Consider the following 7,389-nt stretch of genomic DNA (forward strand, 5'->3'; position numbering starts at 1 on the left):
CCAACTATTATTGGACGAGCGGAGGCACGTGACATGCAAAGAGGCTGATAAACGTCTAAACTGGAGATAACGCCGATCTAGCAAGACAAACATACGGCACTGAAGTGAAACAAAGTGGAGGGATTTGGTCAAAAATACCTATAAAGATTCTGGTGATAAGTTGTATCCTAAAGAGGAACCCAAGTGGCATTCCAATGCGCAATGGGACTATATTTTATTTTACCTTCCGTATACAATTTTAACAGTAAGATTATTGCAAATGCGTAAATATCACATTTTCGTATCGGCTACTATTAAAATACAGTTAACAGTCATGAAAAATATCACGTTTTTTAGTTGGTGCACCATATTTTGTATTAACATGCTGAAACTGTTTTGGTTTATTATTATTTTAGAAAAGCAATAATTTCTTCATCCTCATTTTTTTTTGTCTAACCAAAAAAAAAAAAATCATGCAAATTAAACAAAGAACAGAAAAAAAAGTCTCAAAGTGGCTACTTTTTTTTTTTTTTTTTTTGCAGAGCTACAGTGAACCATCTCTGTAATACAAATCGACCATTTCGAGCCCATGAAATTGTCAAAAAACAAATCACACTTTATGAAAATGACCACCAGTTTATTACTCTATACGGCTAGAAATCCAGCCCACAATTTGGCAAGACTCGTTTACATATGAGTTACACACGGCTGGAGGCCAAGGTCAAGTTGAAAGTTGGAGTCTAGCCTGGGCCCTTGTTGTCACTGAAGGCTAGACCGTCTGGCAGGAAACGACCACACATCTCCGGGTACATTGTAAACAGGAGCACAAAGGTATAGGCTATATATACTTGTGATGCCACAGATTCAGCATGATCAATGTTGCCATCACGGTTCTGGTTATTTGATGTGTTGGCACGAGGTCTGGTTCTGCTGAAATTAAATAGCGAGAAGCTAGAGTAAAGAGAGCCAATATTCAGGCTTCGTATTCATTAGTAGCCTAGTAATAGGCATATTATTGTTGTTATTATCATAGTAGGATACTGTTATTATTACTATTATTATGTTGTTATATCAGCCTAAAATTGTATTAAAATCCCAAATAGGATTCATTGCAAGTCTTATTTCATTTATTTAAGTATCTTGTCAAATCAGTTTTCTTCTTAAATCAGCACACATGAGCGACTAGGCTAAAATTACATAATCTACAATTTTATTTTTGAACGTGAAACATTTAAACAGAAATGTGTAGGCTACGTTTATTGTTGCAATTAAATGAAAAAAAAATCCCTTTATGTTGGAACGGTCCTTTAAAATATAGTTAACTGGCTAATAACCTATATTTTTACCCTTATCTGAGAAACAGATAGGCTACAATAGCTCACAAACTGTCACTTTCATGAATAGCCTAATGCCTCAAGAATCTATTGAGTAGCCTACAATTACGATATATAATACGTACATTCAACAGTACTATTATAGATGCATAGCTGTTAATTAGATGCACATATGAAGGATTTAAGCTAAAACAAATCAGGTAATTTTAGTTAGGCTACCGAGCGGCAGCCGTTTGTATACGCTCGCCACAGCAAAGTACACAGGAAATAAGCTCGCTGGTGGCGTGGAAACACGGGCATGTTAGGCGCCAAGTCCCTATTTGATCTTTTTAAGGTTTCTTGAGCTATTAGCGTTCAGCGTTGTTCGACCCTCTCACAATAGCTGAACTGCGTAAAGACGGAGTCAACATGTAAACAGGCGGATGTGAGAATTGCTGGTGCACCGACTAGACCCACAGAAGATTCAATGCACAGCTACATTTACCTCGAAGATTTAGACAACCGGTAATGGGCTATACATTATTCCTCAACTTAAAAAAATCAATTGTTTCCTTAAGATATGACGTAAACCACAGCCGTCGTGTTTGTTGGTCCTTTAGCCCTGTCAGTATAAGGCCTAAAGTGGACTAATGTTGGCCTAGCCTATGCATGCTATTTTTTAGGCTACACAATCACATATTAAGGCCTTGAGATGATGTTTATTAAAAATAGATGCACTATAGTTTGTGAGATGCTGGAGACAACGGTAGCCTATAAGATTTGGGATCATTTAAATCATTCCATGTGTAATTTGAATAGACTGAAATAAGTCTTTATGTATAATTTCAACCAAACAAAAAATTTCCTCTCATATGAGCAAAGAACTGATGAACTGTTTTTAAGAGAGTGCAAATGTACAAAATGTTAATTTCAGATTCTAAACGAGGTACTTTTATTCATCTTCTGCAAATACACTCACGAAAACCAATATAGGCAAAGGCTGCTGTAGATATATTAAAAGTAAATATTTGAAAGGCATGAAGCTAGTCCTTATTTTGTATATAGGCCTACTATAGGCTATACAACCGTAGACTTCAAATCTCACCTGGTAATGTTACCTGCACTATCCTACATATTTTAGACACATTGATATTGCAAACATGCAGCCTATTTAATTAACAATAGCCTAATATGGCTATATATTTAAAAAAAAATCACTTTCCAATCAAATTTTTGTTTAACGCGGTTTGAAAGTCTTACATGACCCGATGACGCGTAAATAATCGTTTAAAATGTGTTTGAGGTAGCCTACTGAAAATGATCAAATGTCTTTTATAAATTAAAACTGCATTGGTCTTGTTGAATAGGCTACTCAAAACACCGTGCAAATTGAATAGTCTATTTAATTATTAATTAGCCTATCTTAATTATTAATTTACTTAACGGATTTAATATTAGGACTTTTGTTTTTCTGACGCTATTGTTCCATTGGAATTAAATTAGCCAATATATTAACATAAATGTAAAATTTTCATAACCGTAACAACATCAGCAGAGACCTGATGTCCAGTTTATTTTGAGATAAATGTGGAATCATTGCTCCTTGATAAAATGTCGCCAACCACCTTTATTATTCAATATAGGCTACATAAAATGTTACCTCAACGAATAAAAAAGAAAGAAAATGTATATTTTAGTAATCTATTCTGTATGTTTTCCCTAAGCAAAAATCGCATTACCTTAGTTAATGTTTTAATGAAATATCGAAGAAATTGTTTTATTGGCACATCATGATTCAAAGTCCAAACATCCGTCACAGGTATAATTCTCTTTCTCTGAAACCAGACAGTTTGACTTAGGCTACAAGTTTTTGTGTGTGTGTGTGTGTGTGTGTGTGTGTGTGTGTGTGTGTGTGTGTGTGTGTGTGTGTGTGTGTGTGTGTGTGTGTGTGTGTGTGTGTGTGTGTGTGTGTGTGTGTGTGTGTGTTAGCTCGAGATACAGCAGCGAAAACATTTGACTAAATATTTTCACTTTTACTATTTTAGGGTCCAGACTATAGCCTATAGGCTACAATTAAATTATACATGCGTAAATAAATAATTATTATAAAACGTGTTTAATAAATTGGTCAATGGAAAAACTCTACAGTTTATACAGTCAAGTTGAAGCTTAATATTCAATTAACATGTACAATTATTTTTAATGGAACAACACAATATGCGTGAAACTAAATAATAAATTAAGCTTGTTTTGAATCATGTACAAATATAAAGGCAACGAGCCATCTTGTAAACACACCGGACTTCTCAGCTAAATGACTATTTTGTTTTTCTGTTGTGGAAATAAAGATAGTGAGGTCTCACTTGGCGTGTATTTTTTCAAGTAGCCAGTTAAACCTAACAACTTCACATTACACCTATTCAAAATCCAATATATCCTATTTCTAACACACCAGGAGCTCATGTCAAGGTCCATACAATTAGTCTAAATAAAATACATTAATAGTGTACTAATTTCTGCCACATGAAAAAGAAAATTAAATCAAACAATTTGTTAAATGGGGAGTTTTCAGGTCATTCAACACGGAGCATGACTCAGCTTTTGAAGGATGTAGCCTATTATTGCAATTAGTCATTACAGAAAGCATAATTAAAATAAAAAATGTGTTGCCTAAGTGTTTCATTGAACTCACCTCCTGAAAACAAATGCTTTCGTGTAGTTAAAATTACGAAAGGCTACATAAAGAAAGCACACATTTAACGATGAATTATTCAGAGATAATAGGCTACAGCCAGCGAGTTTCCACCTGTTGGATATATCGTAGAAACATGTTTTATGCAATCAATACTCCTTTAAAAGATAGCTATAGGATACCAATTTTAAAAAAATCACAAAATAACGAAATATGAATTGAGATGTTACAGCCGACGCAGAATTTGTCATCTGAATGCGTGTTATTCACCACGTGGTCAGTTGAGGATGATTGTCAACATTTGCCAAAAAATAATCCGAATCTCAAGTGGCTGCATCCGCCCGGCGACTAGCAAATGACAGAAGAGAAAACTAGACAGAATAGTTAGAAGATAAATGTTGCAGTTTAGAAAATCTTTACCTCTGAGAAAAGACTGAGAGTTAGTTTTCAGGTGTTTCAATGACCAGAGAATATCATGCGTTAAATGGTTCAAACCGGAATGGGACACCGGGTTTTGGGCTGTCTGAAGTCTAACTACCCCACGGTCCTCTGTTTGCAAGACCTGCCAACTAGATAACAACGCAGCACTTAGGCCTCCATGCTTAATGGACTTTTTATGGGTTTGTCCTGTGATCATGTGACCTCTAGCATTATGTCCTCTCTGTGGCTCTTTGGTGGGTAGATCAGAAACATACCGACGACTGCATTTTCCCTCGTTTTGGAAACCAGGGGAGCAAAAGTGAGTGTGACAAGAAGAGGCAAAAGACAATGAGAGAATATGAGGCGGCAAAGAAAAGTTCTGAGGGTGAGGGGAGAAAACAGTATAGTGAAAGGTCCCGTATCTTGACTGTATCATTAGCTTTGGAACTGTGGCCGAAGGGGCACTGAAACAAATTAAAGGACACATTTATGATTTTTCAAATATGTTTTTACTGGGTTCCCAAATTTGAAATCCACAAACCGGTATGCATCTCTTCTTTGAAGCACAAAAGATGACGTTTTTCTGTGAAAGTCAGTGGGGTCTAATGTGGTTTTATTGTATGGACAAAAACGGCTTCAAAACATTCTTTAAAATATCTTCTTTTGTGTTCCACAAGAAGAAGAAAAAACGCAGGTTTGGAACAACATGATAGAATTTTTTAAACCCTTAATACCTCGGGTCTTTAGTGACCCAGGACGTCATTCACAATCACTACACTCTAAAAAATGCTGGGTTAAAAACAACCCAAGTTGGGTAGAAAATGGGCAAATCCAGTGAATGGGTTGTTTTTAGCAAACATTTAACCGCTGGGTTAAAACAACCAAATTGCTGGGTTTGTCCATTTTCAACCCAACTTGGGTTGTTTATAACCCAGCATCTTTTAGAGTGTACCCTCCTCCTCATTAATTTTTTAAAAGTTAAGCATCAACCTTCTGTGTATTCCTCAATCAATTAATTATAAACAACATAAAAAAAAATGACTCCTGTTTTCGTGCATATAATACACCATAAAGTGTGTATCATATGCATGCGAAAAACTGCATGCAATATGCATGCCAAAACTCATTTTGGCGTATACATTCCACGACATCGCACACATTATTTTTCGACCAGAGGTGTGCAACAGTGCAAGTATATTTTCTGCACAACAACAATTGAATCTTTGATGACTAAATAAGTGCAATTAACCTTTATTCCATAAGGTGGCAATGTCTGATACACAATGATGATGTGACGTTTCACTCATAGTTACTGCAGGCAGAAAACAAAAGAATAGGATCAGCAAAACTTTAAATGGCTCAGTGATTTACTGCGGAGCAAGCACTGAACACATTCAAATATTAGTGTCACTGTCACTTGGTGGATCTGGTGAAGAAGCTGTCAGCGATCAAAATATACATTTTGAAGATGTTGAAAATGATAGTTTTGAGAATATGTTTGAGATGTCTAATATACAGGGAGTGCAGAATTATTAGGCACGTTGATTTTCTGATCATATTTTTTTTCCAGGCACATTTGACCAATTCCAAACCACAGTAATCCTAATAACTACTATTGATTTAGTATTTAATAATGTATAAGTGATATATAATTGTTCATGAAGGCTGGAAATGAAAAACACCTTATATTCAGGTGTGCAGAATTATTAGGCATGTTTTCTTTTACAGATAAATTGAGCCAAAAAAGAGATTTAACTATACTATACTAATATTCATCTAAGAATTCATCTTCCAGAATCTGGCAGTACGTTTTGGGAGTTCATTTTAGTCCATCCTGAAGTCCGTTTTGCAGAGATGGACTAAAAATTAACTCCCAAAACGTACTGCCAGATTCTGGAAGATGAATTCTTCAAACAGTGGTACTAGAGGATGTGGTGCTGGTCCTTCAAGAGTCATTCTCAACCTATCTGTCCATAAAGCCTATAAAAAACCTTCTTCATGTATTTTACAACACTTCAGCTTGTGATTCTTATCTAGTGGGGGTCATTTTTTAGGATTCTTTACCTAACTGAAGTCTCTGAGATCCTGACACCTTGCACTTCTGGAGACTCCAGGTAGGTTGCAGCTCTGGAAAATGGTGGCGCTTCACCTTAATTCTTAATTCTTTTGCGGTTAACAGGTGTCTTTTCTCCGCCACATGTTTTTGTCAGATCCTGCTGACCCAACGAGCATTTCACTGTCCAATGGTCACGCCTTAACTGCAATGTCTAGTATTGCATTAGTATTGCATCCTTCTCATGGGCATTTAATACTTTTTGACTTTTCAGTCTGAGTTAAATCTCTTTTTTGGCTCAATTTATCTGTAAAAGAAAACATGCCTAATAATTCTGCACACCTGAATATAAGGTGATTTTCATTTCCAGCCTTCATGAACAATTATATATCACTTATACATTATTAAATACTAAATCAATAGTAGTTATTAGGATTACTGTGGTTTGGAATTGGTCAAATGTGCCTGGAAAAAAAAATATGATCAGAAAATCAACGTGCCTAATAATTCTGCACTCCCTGTAAGCTAATGTACTGGGAAATGAAAGGAATGTTATAAAACATCTGCTCAAACTTAACCTTTCCAAGCTCCAAAAGGTACTAAAATATTTTATTCTTTTATATTACGTCAGGTAGCGATCCATCAGTGTTAGATATAGATCTGGGTCGCTAAAGACCCGAATAATATGTAATGATTGGCAAAATATTCACGTATTTAAGAGTTACTGTGCACTATCTCCTCAATTCCAACGAGAACACGAGACTAAAATATTACAATTTCCTTGATGTGCAAAAGATCCCTAGTGTTGATGACTCATTTTTATTGTGCAATGTGCATGTTACGTGCCACTGAATTCAAGGTGAGGCTTCATAAAGCAGCATCAAAAGACATTCCACTGTGCATGACCTTGAGAGGGAGGAGACCAGATAAAA

General features: G+C 35.7%; 1 protein-coding gene across 1 annotated transcript in view; it reads right to left on the reverse strand.

Moving 5' to 3' along the window:
- gtf3c6 (general transcription factor IIIC, polypeptide 6, alpha) overlaps window positions 1–7,389 on the reverse strand; it is a 1,355,101-nt gene that overhangs the window by 803,812 nt on the left and 543,900 nt on the right. The window lies entirely within an intron of this gene.

The sequence above is a fragment of the Gobio gobio genome (genome assembly GCF_949357685.1).
Source record: "Gobio gobio genome assembly, chromosome: 15".
Taxonomy (NCBI): Eukaryota; Metazoa; Chordata; class Actinopteri; order Cypriniformes; family Gobionidae; genus Gobio; species Gobio gobio.